General features: G+C 41.4%; 1 pseudogene; it reads right to left on the reverse strand.

The window, feature by feature from the left end:
• Nucleotides 1–1018: 1018 nt before the first annotated feature.
• Nucleotides 1019–1626, reverse strand: LOC127677381 (60S ribosomal protein L23a-like; annotated as a pseudogene).
• Nucleotides 1627–19599: the final 17973 nt, after the last annotated feature.

Genomic DNA, 19599 nt, shown 5'->3' on the forward strand with positions numbered 1-19599 from the left:
GCATAACACTGGCACAGATTCAACTCTAGTGAGGACATTCTCAGCTGCATCCCATCATGATAGGTGCATGCATGCAGAGAAACCACGTCTCAGGAAGCCTTAGAGGACAGGCTCCAGCTTTCATAGCAGGTCATTCTCTTAAGAGTCTCCTCTAGCAGAACAGTTCCTTCTTCTGAGGGCAGGGCCCCTAGGTAGTGGAGCTTTCCTTTAGGCCTCACCTCTTACATGTTTGTACCATCTCACCATCCCAGGAACAAGTCTCCAACACAGGAACCTTTGCAGGGCATCACACATTGAAATCAAAAGAAGTCACCTTTGACAAGTTGTCTACCATTGAACACTGGATGGAAACAAGGACTGTGCTAGCAAAAAAAAAAGTAGGGGATTATTCTAAGACACCTGCCCAATCCAATCTGAGCATCATCCAAGCATTCCAAGTTCTTTTATTCCAAGAAAGCTGGAGCTCAATCCAGAGTCCAACCCTTCCTAGTAGCATCTGGGCAGTGTGTCCCCAACACTCACCAACACTAGTTAGTAAAAAAAAAAAGTTTCCATACACAAATATTTCTCTTCAGCCAAGCAGTGATTCTCTAAGAAACTCCTACTGCATCTTTCCATGTCCAGTACATTTTTGATAGGAGATTGGCCTAACTCCATACTTGAGTCTAGGGATTTCCAGAAACTAGCTTCTTCCTAGGTACTTACAATTACTCTATCCCACTGATTCCATTTCACAGAACATTAATAAAGAGCTAAGATATTCTGATCACAGTGGGTCAAGATGAAATTGAACTTCACAGGGCTGGAGTAATGAATGGCTCAGTGGCTAAGAGCAATGGCTGCTACTACAAAGGACCTAAGTTCATTCCCAGAACCCATAAGGTGGCTCATAACCATCTACACCTCCAAATCCAGAGGATCTGACACTTCTTTGTGGCTTCCACAGTACCAAGCATGCACATAAACACGCACAAGAAAACACTAATGCACATACATTAAAAATATATAAAGCTTTTTTTTTATGGTGAAAAAATGTGTATATTTAGAATTAGCCATCTGGACTCAGTTTAGATGATCCCAATCTTGTTGGCAACATCTAGAGCATCATAATCAGGAGCCAAGCGAACATAAACCTTTTTGTTTATAACATAAACAAACCACTGAGCCATTCATTACTCCAGCCCTGTGAAGTTCAATTTCATCTTCTCTTTCTTCTTTTAACACCTTCTTCTCTCTGTCAGGCTTTATCAGGGTGTTGACTTTGACCACGTCAATGTCATAGAGTTTCTTCACGGCCTGTTTGATCTGGTGCTTGTTGGCCTTGACATCCACAATGAACACAAGCGTGTTGTTGTCCTCTATCTTCATGGCTGACTCGGTGGTCAGGGAGAATTTGATGATAGCATAGCAGTCAAGCTTGTTTCTCCTGGCTGTGCTCTTTCAAGGGTATTTTGGCTGCCTCCGGAGCCGCAGGGTCTTGGGCTGCCGGAAGGTGGGTGACGTTCGGATCTTCTTCTTTTTGTGGCTGTGGACGCCTTTTAACACTGCCTTCTTAGCTTTCAAGGCCTTCGCTTTGGCTTCTGCTTTGGGAGGGGCAGGAGCTTCCTTCCTCGCTTTCAGCGCCATCTTCTATATAAAGCTTTTTTAATTGATCTGCAATCAGGAAGGGTAAATAAGAATATTATTCAGGACATAAAATCCCAAATATCCACTCTGTCCAGCTAATGTGATCACTACTTAACTACAAACATCTCTAGCCTCTGCCATATGGTATGGCCTCTTCATGAGTTTCATACTGAAATCACTGGTTCTGGAATTATTCCCTGCTTTCTGAAACATTCAGAGAGGGGGAGGAGGGAGAGACAGAGAAAGAAAGAAAGAAAGAAAGAAAGAAAGAAAGAAAGAAAGAAAGAGAGAGAGAGAGAGAGAGAGAGAGAGAGAGAGAGAGAGAGAGAAAGAAAGAAAGAAAGAAAGAAAGAAAGAAAGAAAGAAAGAAAGAAAGAAAGAAAGAAAGAAAGAAAGAAAGAAAGAAAGAAAGAGAAGGGAAAGAAAGGGAAGGAAGGAAGGAAGGAAGGAAGGAAGGAAGGAAGGAAGGAAGGAAGGAAGGAAGGAAGGAAGGAAGGAAGGAAGAGAGGGGGAGAGAAAGGGAGAGAAGAAAGAAAGGAAAAAAAAGAAAGAAAGCACGCAGGCAAGCAATCTTTTCCTTAATTTGTCTACAAGATCACCCACAAGTCACACCTTATCTCACTGAGAAAGCCCTTGTTTCAGGTAGTTGCTTCAAGTAGTAGATTCTGACACTATTATAAAATGTTTGGGGTAATTAGCTTAACAAAGAAAGAAAGAAGGTTATTTTAGCTAATGATCTAAAGGTTGCAGGTTTAGTCTGAGATCTGATAGTTCTGTCACTGTGGACTTTGGGGTATGGTAGCACACACAACAGGAACACTTGTCAGAAAGAAATCACTCCTCTCATGACTCAGGAAACAAAGAGAAGAAACTGCTTCCCACAATCCCCTTGGAGAGCAAGGGAAGAAAACAGCTCCCTCTGTGTCCCACTTCTTAATATCCACAATACCTCCCTGGGAAGCATGCCCTTTATACTTAGAGGCCTTTTACACACCCAATACCCAAATTGTGGGAGTTCCTTAGGGCATGCCTTCCTCTCCACAATGAGGAATAGACCCACTTACTTAACTACAGACGTGTTCCTAGTGGTCTCTGGCTGGAAGGCATCCACACTCCTACAGGAATGGCTCATCTATTGTACCCACTGAAGAAGCACTAGGGTCTTTGAAGTCCAGAAGAGTTCTTGTTTTTCCACATGGTCAAAATTATCTGAGTTATGTGGTAAATACTATTTAAAAAGCAGAGTGAGGAATTGATTTTTATACCAGCTACGTTACAACTGTCAAGTTTACACAAAGGGGATTAGGCCGACTGCAGCCTAAAGGCCTTTTTAATTGGCCACAGTTCTCCTAGGCTCATAAATGATAAATGTCTGAAAATGCTAGTCCCAGTTCTCTATGACTGATGCCAGTAAATGGCAAGAACTGGGAAAATGAATTTTTGTTTTGTTTTGTAAATTGTGTTGAAATTCTCTGCAGAGATTGAGCCAGTGACTCAATGTATTTCCAAACACAGTATCATCTACTCATGTTCTGTTTCATAGATCTCAAAGCTCTCTGACTACAGTTACTCCCTGCTCAAGGCTAGACTCATCAGTCATGACTAAAAATGGCATAACCATTGATGTTCACTAGCAAATGAATCCATATAAATTCTGAAAGCAAATGTGTTCTTGTCAAAAACTGGTACATATTCTTCCTAAACACACACACACACAAATCAAGTTCTAGCTTGTGTTAAATACTTGTCTTCTTGCTTTGACAAAGTACGAGAGAGAAGCAATGTGAGAAGAAGTTGTTTATTCTGACTCACAGTTTGATGGTTGAGTAGCAGGGATGTCATGAGAGCAGGGCCTGGCAGAAGCACAGGAATGGAGAAATATCAAGATTAAAATGAAGAACTGTTGTCAGAGAAATCACAGCAATATGTGTAATAGCACACAAGAAAGGCACATGAGATCTGTGGCAGAAGACAAGTGTAATATAAGTGACCTGTAAGACATACAGGTCACATACCTTTGATTTTGCAATATGGACTGTCCAGGCTCACTAGCCGACTTCCATTGGGGGGGGGGGGGCTTTCTCTCCTTCAATAAACTGTTTCTATTTGTATCACTATCCATATGCTCTGATCCAGTTCTTTGTTCCAGGACACAAGAAACTGGGAATCTAAGCCAATGCTCTGATCCCTGCCTATTACAGGAGCTGGAGGCAGAGAGTCACATTATAGAGCTTAACTAATTGTCTCCTATTTATTCCATCCAGGTCCTACTGTCCATGAAATGGTGCTGTGGGAGATCTCTGCTGTCATCAAAGCCAGCAAAGGTGTCTAAGAGAGTTAAGAAGGTAGTTCAGTTCATGTCTTAGTCAGGGTTTCTATTCCTGCACAAACATCATGACCAAGAAACAAGTTGGGTAGGAAAGGGTTTATTGAGCTTACACTTCCACGTTGCAGTTCATTACTAAAGGAAGTCAGGACTGGACCTCAAGCAGGTTGGGAAGCAGGAGCTGATGCAGAGGCCATGGAGGGATGTTTCTTATTGCCTTGCTACCCCTGGCTTGCTCAGCCTGCTCTCTTATAGAACCCAAGAATACCAGCCCAAAGGTAGTACCGCCCACAAGGGGCCCTCCCCACTTAATCACTAACTGAGAAAATGCCCCACATCTGGATCTCATGGAGGCACTTCCCCAACTAAAGCTCCTTTCTCTGTGATAACTCCAGCCTGTGTCAAGTTGACACACAAAACTAGCCAGTACAGTTCAACTCAACTCAGTAGCCAAGAGACTGAGTAGTTTATATATTCTAGGCATATTTAAGCACAGCACAATTTGGGGAAAAAGTTTCCTGGTGATAATTAACTCAATTTTATGTGCACAATAAAGCTTAAGACATGACTACACTGAAACTCTGTACAGGTCACATTTTCTATGAACATTCTGTAGGTTAACATTCTGTAGGTTAACTGAGAAAACAGATTCAAGACAAGGGTCTAGGGAAGGATAGGATTATAAATAAAATGAGGCAGACAGCTCAAAAAATGGTCTGGAGGAAGTATGGCCTTGGCTACAAAGGTCACTATTAACTACATCAGTTTCCAGCCTTCTGGGTGGAAAACAAGTGGCTGTACATCTTACCCTTTGAAGAGCAACCGTGTGTGTTTCACATTCCTGATTCCCCTAGTGATTATCTGTGAGCACAAGGACCTCCATGCCTCCTACAGAGCTACCACAATTAAAGTGGGTCTTTACATTTCTATTAACAAACTAGAAGCTCTCTCACAGATATGTCCAGAGATTTGTTTCCATGGCAGTTGTTTTGTTGTTTTTGGTGGTGGTGGTGGGAGTGGTGGTGGTGGTGGTGGTGGTGGTGGTGGTGGTTTGGTTTGGGTTAGGTTGGGTTGGGTTGGGTTGGGTTTCAGTTGAGTTTGGGTTGGATTTTGGGTTTGGGTTTTTTTTGAGACTGGGTCTCACTATATAGCCCTGGCTGTCTTGGAATTCACCAAATAGATCATACTGGCCCCTGAACTCACAAAGATCTTCCTGCCTAAACTTCTCCACTGCTGGGAATAAAAGCATATGCCACTGTGCCTGGAATTCATGGTGATTCTAAATCCCATCACATTAGCAATCAATATTAGCCATCTTATGAATGAAGTTTAAAGCACATCTCCCAAAATGTGTCACTTTGGCATAACTTACTCATTTGAGCTTAAGGTAACTCAAAGACGTAGGTAGGTACAGGGAACAGTACTCTCCCTTCCCCACTCTCCTGAGATTCATCAGAGCAGGAACAACAAACTTTTCTAACTGTCCCATATCATTTATTGGCTTCAAACAACAAATTGCTATCCCTAGAATTTCAATAATCTTTCCTTTGGCTTCTCATTTCCCTACAATATTGTCCCTTGTTAAAATGCTATATAAACCCCAAGTTCTAGATCTCCAACCCCAAGGAGTTAGTCAGCACTGAATACACCCAGACATAAGCATACATCACATATTAGTAATTTTTCTTTCATGCTTGTTAATCATCTTTTGCTAATGTAATTCACTAGTCCTTGGATATCAAGTATAACACTGCGAGACAGGGAGCTTTTATTTTCTTCTATGCCTAAGCATACATGTAATAATTCACTCAGTTCATTCATAGGAATTCTAAGTTCTTCCATCCATGGTCTAATAAATGTATTAGTTCGCATTCAATAAACAAGTGGTACTAAATGTCTTATATGTGTATTCCCTGTCTTATCATCAAGGCATCCAAGGAGAGTGCACATGCAGAAACCAAAACTAAGCAACATTTTCAGTATAGACTAAACTGGTTCCCCATCCCCCAGTTCACACAATGAATGAGCGCTAGAGGGATGGATGAATGGTGAAAAGCATGTTGCTCTTGTAAAGGACTGGAAAGTGATCCCAGCACCCACATTAGGCAGCTCATAACCTCCAGGGAATCTGATACCCACCCAATTCTGGATTTTGCACACACTTGCACACACAGACACACAGACACAAATGTACACAAACAGACAAAATCTTTTAAAGAAATTTTGTCTGCTACCATTAAAACAATACATCCATTAATGTTAGTAATTTTTCTGATCAGTGGAGTATCCCAAACAAGTTTAAAAACCAAAGCTTGTTGAAATGATGAAATGTCTTGGTGTAATAGTATATATTTTCCTATTTTTACTCCTTTCTTTTTTTTCCTATCATCAAACTTTGTTGAATTGATGTGAAGACTTAAAGCAATAACCCCCTGCATCTTTACCTATCCACTCAAAAATATCTCAGCCTGCCTTTCCTTCAACTCCTTGGAAAGATAAATCACATCAGCTAAAACCATATATTATGTGCTGCTGTAGCTGTTATGGTTTCACTGAGAACAATCTGTCGAACAGCCAAATGCCCTTCAAAACTGAGTTTCTAAAAACATGACTTCTCAGAATTACCCTCACAATGATTTTCAGGCGATGAGTTGCTGTGTTTCCCACCAGGTATTTCAGAAAATCTGAAGCCATCTGAGTCCATCACTGATCAACCACAGATAATACTACCAGCTGCTATTACTTATTGGGTGCTTGCACTCCCCCCTCCCCCCCTACAGGTGCTGTGCCAAGAGGATTTATATGTGGAATCTCATTTTACCTTTTCAACACACTTCATCACAAGAAATGTTTGGTGATTTCCTGGGAACCCAGTGGCCAGCCAGGGAGAGAGCAAATCAGTGCTCTGCTCAGCCTTCAGTAGAGAGGCTTCTTCCTGCATCGGATAGAAACAAATGCAGAGACCCACAGGCAGAGCATAGGCAGGGAGTGAGAAACCTCAGAACACGCAGCAGCCCTTAAAAGGATGTCTCCACCAAATCTCTTCCCTAGACCTCAGGGAACCCTACAGAAGAGGAAGTAGACAGAGTTCTAGAGCCAGAGGAAAACAGAGGACACGAGGGAAGCAAGGGCTAATCACAACAGGACAGACGCATACGCAAACTCACAGTGACTGAGGTGGCATGCACAGGTCTGCACCAGATGTGGTCTTAAAGATGAAAGAAGTGGACACAGGCCCACATCCCTAACCCAGAAGCTATTGCCAATGGATAACCACTTGCAAATGAAAACTTAGTTTTCTCCTAGGGAGTCTCAGGGTGGAAGCAAACTACTCTTAAGGGTAGGCTGCATGCCCAGCAATAGATGCCAACAGAAAATGAACCCAGTGGCATCTTTGGAGGTTGGCATCCTTGCCTCCTCCCTTTCCCCCATAGGATTTCAGTATCTATTGTGGCTTCTAATCTTGTGGGGGTTTTGTGGGATTCCTGAGTGTGTCTCTCTTTCTTGTGCCTTCTCTTAAGCTATTTTCCTTCTCTTTGTTATGCCCTATTGCAATTTATTTGGTTTTGCTTCATTTTATTTTATTTTATTTTATTTTATTTTATTTTATTTTATTTTATTAGCATCCCTTAGATGAGTGTTGGTTTTCTAATGAGAGACAGAACGGGGATAGATCCAGAAGGAAGAGAGTTGGGAAGGAACAAGAAGGAATAGATGAGGAGAAACCATAATCAGAATATATTGTATGTGGGGGGAAAAGTTCATTTTTATAATTATTTTATTTGTTTACATTTCAAATGATACCCTCCTTCCTGGTTACCCCTCCACAAACCCTCCATCCCATTGTCCTCTCCCCTCTCCCTTTTGCCTCTATGAGGATGCTCTTCATCCACTCACCCAGTCCCCCCTCACCACTCCAGCATCCCCTTACACTGGGCCATCAAGCTTCCACAGGACCAAGTGCCTCCCTCCCATTGATATCAGATAAGGCAATCTTCTGCTACATACATATCTGAAGCCATAGATCCCTCCATGTTGGGATCTCTTTGCTTGGTGATTTAGTCTCTGAGAGCTCTGGGTGGTCAGTTAATTAATATGGTTCTTCCTATGGGCTTGCAATCCCCTTCAGTTCCTTCGGTTCTTCCCCTAGTTCTTCCACTGGGGTCCCCAGGCTCAGTCCAATGGTTGGCTATGAGTATCTGCATCTGTACTGGTCAGGTGCTGGTAGAACCTCTCAGGGAACAGTCATACCAGGCTCCTATCAACAAGAACTTCTTTTTGATAAAAGAAAAAAGAAATGTTTGGTTGTAAATAGGAAAGATTCAGTCCCTCCAAAGTCTTTTATATAAAAGGCAAATAATGGACGTATGTACTCAGAAGTCTTGGGATACAGTTAGTTGAGCATATGGCTATTTCTACAATATACACGGAGTTATCCAGACTTGATCTCTCCACTCTTAAGTTGCCCAATTCTGAGGCTAATACCCATTTGTTATGAGATACATGTTCTTATATCCTAGTAACATCCTAGCAAATAAAAAACTGCTCAGGACTGAACTGTGTCTTCCTAAGTTCACATTAAGTCCTAACCCATACAGTATAACAGAAGTGACTTTTGGGTATTAGATTAAATGGTTTATAGAGTCAGAGCTTACTCTGGTGACCTATGTCAGATGGAGGTAACAGAGGACGTTGTTTCTCTTTTTACCTTGTAACGACATGGTGAGAAGGCAGCCATCTTCAAATTAGAACAAGGGTCCTCACCATAAACTAAGATGGACAGCTCCTTCATATTGGACTTCTCAGCCTAAGAAATCATTCTGTTTGAGCAACCCAGTCTGTCATATTTTGTTATGCCAAAAAGCACAGGCTCAACTAACTGACTAATACATAAGCCTTAGGATGTCACTCCACCAACCTTAAAAAGAGGTCCTAGCGTTGACTATGATCTTGTTCAGGCCACACGCCCACCACTGACAAGCATTAACAAGCCCAAATTACCTGCTGTTCCTTTATCTGGAACATGAAGTCAACCTTACTTCAGTTGTTCGCACCAAGTTAAAGAGAGGCATTACTAAGTGCAACAAGAAGAAGAAATGTTATTAAAAGAAAGGAAAAAACTATACAAAGTAAATAGAACACCATCTGGTAACCTAGGATACTATGAGGATGGTACTGGCATCTTTCCCCATTTGCAAATGGAAACTGAGACTGGGGGAGGTTAAGCAGTGCTAAAAAGTTCCTATCTGGTAGACAGGGGATAGACTCACTTCCCATGTATGAACTCAGAGCTAATATATGGTTTATTACCAACTCCCTAGACATGGGCTGTAGTGCTATTTGAAGCCTCTTCATAGCAATGTGCCACACCAACTCCAGTGTCGTCTGTGTGACATGACACTCATCATCATGGTGAAAGGGAGATACGTGTCCTTTGGGACTATGCTCCCTGGAGGCCTCTAGCAGTGTGTCCACCCCTGGCCTCGAAAAGGGCCTTGAGGTGCTCCAAAGGCAATGCGCTTCCTGGGTTATGGGTTCTGCACTGTCTTTCTTCGCATTATTCTTATTTCTTTATACAGCAGGATCCAAGACAACAAGCTGGTTAGTTGATAAAGGAGGATTTGTTGTTCTGGTGGTAGGAAAAGAGGATGTGGTGGTTATGCCTCCTGTTTCCAGTCCTGAACTCAGTGAACTCATGATGAACCTTAGTGAAAGAAGGTTTTGGAACATTTCTCATCAGTGACCGCCTTTACTACCACCTTAGTATTTGCTGTCCAAGGCAGTACAGAGAGCTCTTGTAAAGAAAGTGTACTCATTCCTAAGACATTCTGAATTTTGGTAGCAGTACATAGGAATGGGTAAAAGAAGGCTTACAGCATACAAATTGGCCTGAAGGCCCAGGTTCCTCTACTGATTAATAATGAAACTTCAGTGAGTAACCACAAGTTAGATTCGAAAGCCACATATCTAAGGTTCATGACCATAGTCTGCTTTTGACCATGGTTCACAGGGCAAGAGTTCCTGTGGGGACCATGACATGTCTACTTACTGTTCCAATTAAGATGGAAATGTACCTTGCTTAGTAACTGTTTGAGTGTTCCTGGAGGTGTGCCAACCTCAATATGTTCCTTGTTGCTGTATTATAAAAATGTCTTGCTAACACTCCTCCACTGCTGGTGGGGCTGTAAGATGGTACAACCACTTTGGAAATCAGTCTGGCGGTTCCTCAGAAAACTGGACATGACACTTCCAGAGGACCCTGCTATACCTCTCCCCTAGGCATATACCCAAAGGATTCCCCGGCATGCAATAAAGACACATGCTCCATTATGTTCATAGCAGCCTTATTTATAATAGCCAGAAGCTGGAAAGAACCCAGATGCCCCTCAAATGAGGAATGGATACAGAAAATGTGGTATATTTACACAATGGAATACTACTCAGCAATTAGAAACAATGAATTCACAAAATTTTCAGGCAAATGGTTTGATCTGGAAAATATCATCCTAAGTGAGGTAACCCAGTCACAAAAGAATACACATGGAATGCAATCTCTGATAAGTGGATATTAATTAGCCCAGAAGCCCTGAATACCCAAGGCACAAATCCCATAACAAATGACCCCCATGAAGAAGTATGGAGAGGGTCCTGATCCTGGAAAGGATTGATCTAGCCATGGAGGGGAATATAAGGACAGAGAAAAAGGAGGGAGGTGATTGGAGAATGGATGGAGAGAAGAAGGTTTATGGGACATATGGGGAGGGGTATCCGGGAAAGGGGAAATCATTTGGAATGTAAACAAAGAATATAGAAAATAAAAATATTAAAAAAATTTTAAAAAAAGTAAAGTTGCAGCATATTCAAACTGCTTCTGGTGTGTTTGTCTGTCATTACCTTGCTGCACCTGTGCTCTCCTGAGTACCAAAGCCCTGATTCTGCCCCGGTCGTGACTCCCCTGGCTGGGTCAGTCCGTGGCAGCAATGAGCTCACTTCCCTTCATCATTATGATGTTTACAATTTCTCTAGAAATTATAGATTTCTTAGAAGGCTAAATAAGTAATATTTTAATTACTGTTACCAAAACTATATGTGACTGTTATCAAAAGATTTAAAAAAAAAACATTCCAGCCAAGACAAAAATAATAATAATGACTTTTCCGGATGGGTTACTGGTTCATTCATCCCAATAGCATCTCAGCAATCCACACGGGGTCTAATTTGCCCCTTACAGTCTTATTAAGAACTTCCCCAAGCATGTCAGGGGCTCTTTCATCCACGAATATATCAAAGCATTTCTAACCCCTTACTAACCCTTGACTTATTATTCACTAGAAGAAGTGCTATTTCTTACTTGTCCTAAACATTTTTTAATTATTCAATAATCCATTGTGATGATTGGTATATGCTCATCCAAGGGAATGGCACTATTAGAAGGTGTGGCCCTGTTGAAGTAGGTGTGCCACTGTGGGTGTGGGCTTTAAGACCTTCATCTTAGCTGCACAGAAGCCAGTCTTCCACTAGCAGCCTTCAGATGAAGATGTAGAACTTTCATCTCTGACTGCACCATGCCTGCCTGGATGCTGTCATGTTCCTGCCTTGATGATACTGGATAGAATCTCTGAACCGGTAAGCTAGTCCCAAGTAAATGTTGTCCTTATAAGAGTTGCCTTGGTCATGGTGTCTGTTCACAGCAATAAAATCCTAAGGAAGACATCCATCAAGTCAATTAGTGCTATCCATGTGCTTCTGGCTATGAATCCATCCACCAATGCATGATTGACTAACTAGAAGTCACCTCCTTGCATAAAACAGAGGTTTTTTTTCACCTAGTAGTCACTAACTAACTTTAGCCCCTGAGTTATGGGTGAGGGATCATATAGCCCTTTGCCCTCTATGTTGAAATTTTGATTGGCTTGATCTAGCACAGGTCTGATGTAGTTTATGAATTCAGCTGCTGTGAGTTCATGTGTTTATCAATGTCCAGAGTACACTATTTGGCTCTGGTCCTTATCCTAAACATTCTTCACTGAAACTGCCAAGAAACCAGCTCTCTGTTTCTCTCTCTCTCTCTCTCTCTCTCTCTCTCTCTCTCTCTCTCTCTCTCTCTCTCTCTCTCTCCTTCCTTCTCTCCCTCCCTCAGTGTGTGTGGGAATGTGTTCAGAATTTGGTGAAAGAGTATGTTTCCGTATTCAAATCATACTGACAATGATCTTTTAGACTAGTTGGGCATCTATCTTCCTATGCATCCCCTTTTTTTTCTCAGGCTAAATCTTGGACATTTAAGCCTATTAGCCTATCCTCCTGAGAAAGCTCTTCGATGACCTCCTGCCCAAAACAGGCTTCCAGTAGGGGTGTACTGGCTAGTTTTGTGTGTCAACTTGACACAGGCTGGAGTTATCACAGAGAAAGGAGCTTTAGTTGGGGAAGTGCCTCCATAAGATCCAGATGTGGGGCATTTTCTCAATTAGTGGTCAAGTCGGGAGGGCCCCTTGTGGGTGGTACCACCTTTGGGCTGGTGCTCTTGGGTTCTATAAGAAAGCAGGCTGAGCAAGCCAGGGGAAGCAAGCCAGTAAGAAACATCCCTCCATGGCCTCTGCATCAGCTCCTGCTTCCTGACCTGCTTGAGTTCCAGTCCTGACTTCCTTTAGTGATGAACTGCAATGTGGAAGTGTAAGCTCAATAAATCCTTTCCTCCCCAACTTGCTTCTTGGTCATGATGTTTGTGCAGGAAGAGAAACCCTGACTAAGACAAGGGGGCACTAGACTATCTCAGCATCTCAGGTTCAGATCAATTAGAAATACCAACCAACAAAGGGTGAAAGAAACAGTGGAAAAGACAAAAGTGGTTTGCTAAGTTATATGCAGTTTGCAGGATGCACAACCTAAGGATTTATAATAAAGCTGTGTTCTATAATAGAGATAATAGTCTGGAATGTGCAGGAGACAAGTCAGTTCAGTTTTGAGCACGTCCCGGGGCTATTAGGTTTATTGCATTCTGCCTCAAGAGCACAAGCCAATCAAAAATCCATTCCTTGTAGGAATGTTTGATAGGGATTTTTTTAAAGAGAGAAAAAGAATAATAATTAAAAGTTATTAGCTTGTTTAATGCAAATAAACAAGGTAAGTAAATGAGTCATTTGCCAGAATAAAACTGTTCATTAATGTTTACAAGAAATTTACTCAAGTATTTTACTGTGGATAACAAAATAACATTTTCTGAAAACATTCCTTTAAAGGCAATGATTATAGAATTCATATGGTAATGTTAGGATTTAGAACTAGCATGTAAGGGTGGTTCTAGCTATCAAATTTGCAGGCAGACAAGTATTTAACTTTAAACTTTAATTTATTCATGTGTAAAATAAAGGTAATAATAATTGTTTGGGGGAGCAGAAACTGATAAGTAATGGCTTGTTCTTAACATTTTCTCTGAACTTTTACAATCAATCATTTTAATAGTTACTTTCTGTCCTAATATACAGTCATATGTATTATTAAAGTTTATTATTTAAGCAAATCTATTAAAAATTGTCATAGCTCCCAGTGTGGTGGCACATGCCTTTAATTCCAGCACTTGGGAGGCAGAGGCAAGTGGATTTCTGTGAATTCAAGGCCAGCCCAGTCTACAGAGATGCCCTGTCTCAAACAAACAAAATCAAACAAACAAAAAGAATAATAATAAAATAAAATTTGTGATAGCATTCTAAAGTACACCTCCATTTACCACTCACCCATTTCAAAGTCCTGGGATAAGTTTAAAATTCAGAAAGTGTTTAGATGCCAGAATTTTAGGCTGTCTATTTAAAACATAAAAGTTTCTCGCACTTTCAGAGAAGTCAAGCAAGACCCTAGGAACCAATTCAGTTCTGCATAGATTTTTAAGATGCAAAAAAAGCAAGAGAATTGCTCAATACCCCGCTGCTATGGTAGCTAATATAATAAACAAACTAGGGACAGAGGAAATCTCTCTAGCACTCAGTTGTTCAGAGTTCTTGACTCATGGCTGCCTCCAAAATGGACAAGTTCCTGGAACTCTATGTCACCAATGAACATTTGGACCAACTCACCAAAGAAAATAGACTTTGTTCCTCATTTCTATTCTCAAGCCTGGGTCTGAGGATCACAGAAGACTAAGACTAGTGGGCTTCATTTAATAGTAAAGCCCTCAGTAACATAAAGAAATAAAGGGAAACTTTACAGCATTGTGTGGGCCTGTGAGGAGCACCCAGGGCAGCCAGAACAGAAACATTGCCAGGCATCTATATATTCATATCAGGTTGCTGTTTAACACAAGCAATGTCAAGACTTTAAAATATAAGGTAAAGGAAATTTCTAATCAGAATATGAGCATGGTGTTTTCAGTACAGAGTTGGACTTTTCTGCTTCAGAATCGATGAGTCGTCATCATCATCCATTCAACGCTCAACCTATTCAATGCTAATTGATCATCTGGGGCAGGTCCTAGACCCAGTTTCTCAGGGCACTGGACAATGTGAAAGTACTTCTAAGCATTACAAAAACCACTAATGTTAATAATGTGCCCATATTGAATGACACTTTATTTTTCCCATCCAAAAAGGTGTGGGGTGATTTGACTCCCTAAGTGGTGATTGTTGCACACTTCCTGGTGCCTGGCTGCCTTGAGCAAAGGACAACCAACCAAGAAGCCAATGAGATTACCCTCAAGGAAGGACTGTCTGCTCTAAAACACTTACAGATGCTTTGAGAAAGCTACATAGTGATCACGGCTGCTTGCTGCCAAAGAATAACTCTAGCTCACGAAGCTATAGCCCCATCTGTGACTATTTCAAACAACACACACCAGACTTCTTACTCTCAGACTACCACAAGTGTTGGTGAAATTAGGACGATGCTGCAATTGCTTCTACTAAGAACAGAAGAAGAGCAGTTCTCTTTGTAGCTCGGCACTGGCATTAATACAACTGGTACAAAGGGAACAATGTTATGTTTGGAATGAACACAATCCTTCATCTGCATGAAGTTCTGCTGCCACTGGTGCAAACATTCTGGGCACATAAGCAGGATAGATAGCTTATTTTGTGAGCTGTGTAAAAGACACCCTCCTGCATGTGCTTTCTGGTGTTGCAACATGAAGCCTAATAAAACACTTCTTTGGGGGAGGGGGGTTGTTTTGGTTGTGGTTGTTTGTTTTGCCTACTTTTGTTCTTTGTCACTAGTAGAGCAGGCTAAGGTGGAAGCACGCAGGAAGGAAGGAGCAGGGAAGAGAGTAACAGTGTTGGCAGCTGCACCAGCAGGGGCAGTAGTGGTGGCAGAGGAGACAGTAACAGTAGCAGCAGCTCTGCCCTAGGAGCAGTAGCAGTGACCGTGGCAACAGTGATGAGGGACAACTGAACTGTTGTGGAAATGCACAGAGCCGATAGACCTTAAGGACCCAGAGTCTCAGATCCCTTATATTGAGAAGCTAACACCAGCTGCTATCAAGGACAAGGGAACTTCGAAAACAAGGGCTGAAAGCTTCGATGCTAGATGCCATCAAGATCTGGAGAATCCTGAGGCAGGCAAGATGACTGCATAAAGCCACTTGCTGTGCAAACCTGATACAAACCTGATGAACAGAGTTTGTTCCCTGGTGAGAGCCAACTCCACAGCTATCTTCTGCCTTCCATTCATGTAATCCATAACATGCAAGTTTGCATGTGCACACACACATTAATAATAATAATAATAATAATAATAATAAATTTGTAAATTTTTCGATATAATTTTTTATTTACATTTCAAATGATTTCCCTTTTTTTATTCGATATATTTTTTTTATTTGTAAATTTTTTGAGCATTATAATCTAAAAATGTAGGCCTAAAGTTTTAACACTGGCATTTCTTCAAAGACAGGGAATCCTGGTACCTAGACCCAAAGACTGTAATATTAGCACCTGCCCAAGGCTAGAAAATACCAACTCCTTGGTATCCACCTCAGTTTCTGTATTAATACTTCCCTCTGTTTTGTTTATGGTTTTTGAAACAGAATCTTCTCATGTAGCCTTGAATGGCCTGGAAGTCACTATGTAGACCAGGCTGGATGGAAATCTCTTTGTAGACCAGGATGACCTCAAATTTACAGAGATACACCTGCTTCTGGGGCTAAAGGCATGGGCCACCATATCCAGCTTTATATAATGAAATCGGGGTGGGGGGAAGAGAGAGTGGGAGAGAGAAAGAGAGAGAGAGAGAGAGAGAGAGAGAGAGAGAGAGAGAGAGAGAGAGAGAGAGATCTGCCACTACCACTCACTGTTGCTAGAAGTTGGAAGCCAAAACATTAACAAGTGCCTCGGACCAAGTCATACTAATCTCACACTCCTCAAAGGCTTTGGGTTGGGATTTCAAAAGAACACTATGGCTGCCTTGCTTACAGCTGTCCATCTTCAAGCCAGGATGGTGCCCAGTGAGCAAAGTTCCAAGGTAGAGCTGATCATCAATATATTTGATTATAATTGATTATTTGAAATTATGGAAGACAAATATGCATCAGATGATTAAGCAAACTACTTATTTTGACTACTATAATAGGAATATGTTCATTTAGTAAAAGAAATGAAAGGGAGTCTTCTATGCAGCTGGGTAAGCAAAAAATGTCTTCCACAGGTCTTCTGGGAGTCATGAGGAAGGATGGTGATGAAAACTCAGCTTGGAATATGTGAGAGCAGAGTGATCCTTTATGGTGAGCTACATCTAAAAATGCAAAACAGCAAGAGGAATTTTCTACCACTCCTACTTTCTGGGGAAAAGGCTTTGGAAATAAAGTTCAACATTCCAATAAAGTACGTAGAGCAGTCAGTGAAAAGACCAAGAGTTCATAATAGGAACATTTAAAGGACAAATGTTGCCATTTAGAATGAAGACAAAGGACAGCCCCACTTAGGTTGCCATCAGCAGCAGTGTCTTAGGGTTTCTACTGCTGTGAAAAGACACCATGGCCACAACAACTCCTATTTTTAACCTTGTGTTAAATGATTTATTTAATTTTATTGTATGTGCATTAGTGTGAGGGTATCAGATCCTCTGAAACTGGAATTACAGACAGCTGAGAGATGCCACGTGGGTGTTGGGAATTGAACCAAGGTCCTCTGGGAGAGCAGCCAGTGCTCTTAACCACTGAGCCATCTCTCCAGGCCCCACAGCAACTTTTATAAATAAAAGGAAGCATTTCATTGAGGCTGGTTACAGTTTCACAGGCTTAGTCCATTATTGTCACCTCAAGAAAACTGGTGGCATGCAGGTAGACATGATGCTGGAGAAGGAACTGAGAGTTCTACATATTAGTCTGCAGACAGCAGAAAGAGATGATGTGCTCTACTGAGCAGAGCTTGAGACCCCAAAGCCTTCCTCTACAATGACAAACTTCCTCCAAAAAGGCCCCACCTCCTAATAGTGTGGGCCAAGCATTCAAACACATGAGTCTATGGGGCTCATTCCTCTTCAAACAACCACAAGGCGCTTCCTATCAAATCTATTGCTACCAACACTTCTTGTCTGGTATGACAGGTCCTTGTGAGTCTCCACAGACATATTGACACTCTAGTGTCCTTTTCCCTTTTCCTGTGTTACAACCATCCTTTCACACTTTAATGTTTGGTCTGTGTAATACATTATACCTGTCTACATTTAGAGACTCACCTATCATTGGAATCCATTAGCACAGCTTCTACATTTTCTCAGCAGTTGCTACTCATCAATTTTCCTTCTCTATAATAGCTCAGCATTAGGTGCAGATGTGGGAGGCTTCACTGGGCAATCCTTTCACTGAATCATTTATAAAGTATTAAATAAGACTGGCACAGGCAAATCCCTGAGGACTCTCACCATATTTACACTTCTCCTTTATAACAAATGTGCCTTTCTACTCATTTTGCTTCCTGTCTGCAAGCCAATTCTTACATCTGTAACAAAATATCCTTATCCATCCTACCCTGAAAACAGTTCTCATTAAGCTGCACTTTGGAGGTTTTATAAAGCACAAAATGCCACCAGGGGACAAGGGTAATTCATAGTGAGTTGATGTGACACCATCCTCTTCACTGTGGCATTTAAGAACCATTTAACCTAAAGGTTAAACATTGTCCCCAAGACACTCAAGCAGATGGGCAGCATATCTGAGGTCCAATACAAAACTTGGAGCCCAAATCTCACCAATAAAATGTGTCAAATAATATTCGCTTTATATTAGTAGAAGGGGTTTCAGAGTTCTGATGATTCTGGTCTGAAAATGCACCCACTTAGGAATGGTACTTCCTTCTGAGTAAGGCTTTTCACTCTGTTTTGTAGGAACCTTGGAGGACTCTATGCAAAATCCATGTTCTTTATATACATGAGTCAACGATAGATTAATTTGCTGAAATGAAATTGGCCTATGTTGGTTCTTCACTATTTACTAATTAATATTCAATAGCTACTTCTTACATAGGGTTCTCTGCTATCCCTATCCCTACTGAAACAACTCTCATTCCTTGAGCATCTCCCACTGTGATGTATTTGTTTAGTTATGTAATTCTCAATTCCCAGAATCTATAAGCCTATTTGTGTCAAGGAACGTGTTGAATCCATCTCTAGATCATTAGATCCTGAGTTATAACAGGCACATACTACATAACTGAGTGAGTAAATTAACAAATGCATAAACACATAAGGCACACAGCACTTTCCCCCAAACCTTATGTCACCATTGAACTTGAAGAAGGAAGTGGAAGGAGGCTAGGTTTGAGGCAAGCTGCCGAATGGTCTTTGTGTTTCAACTCAAGAAAGCCAAGAGCACTTACCTAAGTAAGAAGATATATCTGCACTCTTTAAATAGTAAGTTTCTAGCCCATTTCTCTAATGCACTTCAGTGCCCTCTGATAGCACTGCTCAGGGCAAGGACTCTCATGTCAATTCTGTGTTAATTTCCTTGGTCTTCAATAGCAAGGCATCATGCACTGCTGCGTGACTCAAACAATAGATATTTGTTTCTCAAAGGTGTAGGGCCTGGATAGACCAACACTAAGAAAGCAAGCAGGCATGGTCTGCCCTAAGGCTTTGCTCCTTGGCTCACACCTTCTCGCTGTGCCTCCACATTTCTGGTATTTTCCTTCTTTATTCAAAAGGCATCAGTCTTCTTGGACTAGGGTTCTATCCTGATGATACCCATTCAACCTTTATGACCTCTTTAAATAATCCGTTGCCAATGGGGCAATACTGGGGGTTAGGACTTCCATGTGTGAAATGGAGGGAACATATTTCGGTACATAACACTATTCTGCCCTCTCTCCACAACCTCTGGGTTTAGGTTCTAGAATGACTTCTTTCCCATTCTGAGTCCCTGCTCAACCCAAAGAAGAGCCCTCACTTTCAGAGAAGCGTTCGTGCATTTGCTTCTATTCATTCTGTGCACACTTACTGTATATGCACTGTGTGTCAGGCCTTTGAAATCCATCCATAAACAATGTCACAAAGATACCTGATCTCAGTAAACAGCCATGATGGGGAGGGGAAGACAAACCATACACAGAAGAAAGCTTTAAGTACTCTGTAAGAACAGAAAAGACAGTAAAAGACAATTGTCTTACTTAGGGTTTTCATTGCTGTAAAGAGACGCTATGACCAAGGCAACTCTTATAAAGGACAACATTTAA

This window comes from Apodemus sylvaticus, chromosome 1 (assembly GCF_947179515.1).
Source record: "Apodemus sylvaticus chromosome 1, mApoSyl1.1, whole genome shotgun sequence".
Taxonomy (NCBI): domain Eukaryota; kingdom Metazoa; phylum Chordata; class Mammalia; order Rodentia; family Muridae; genus Apodemus; species Apodemus sylvaticus.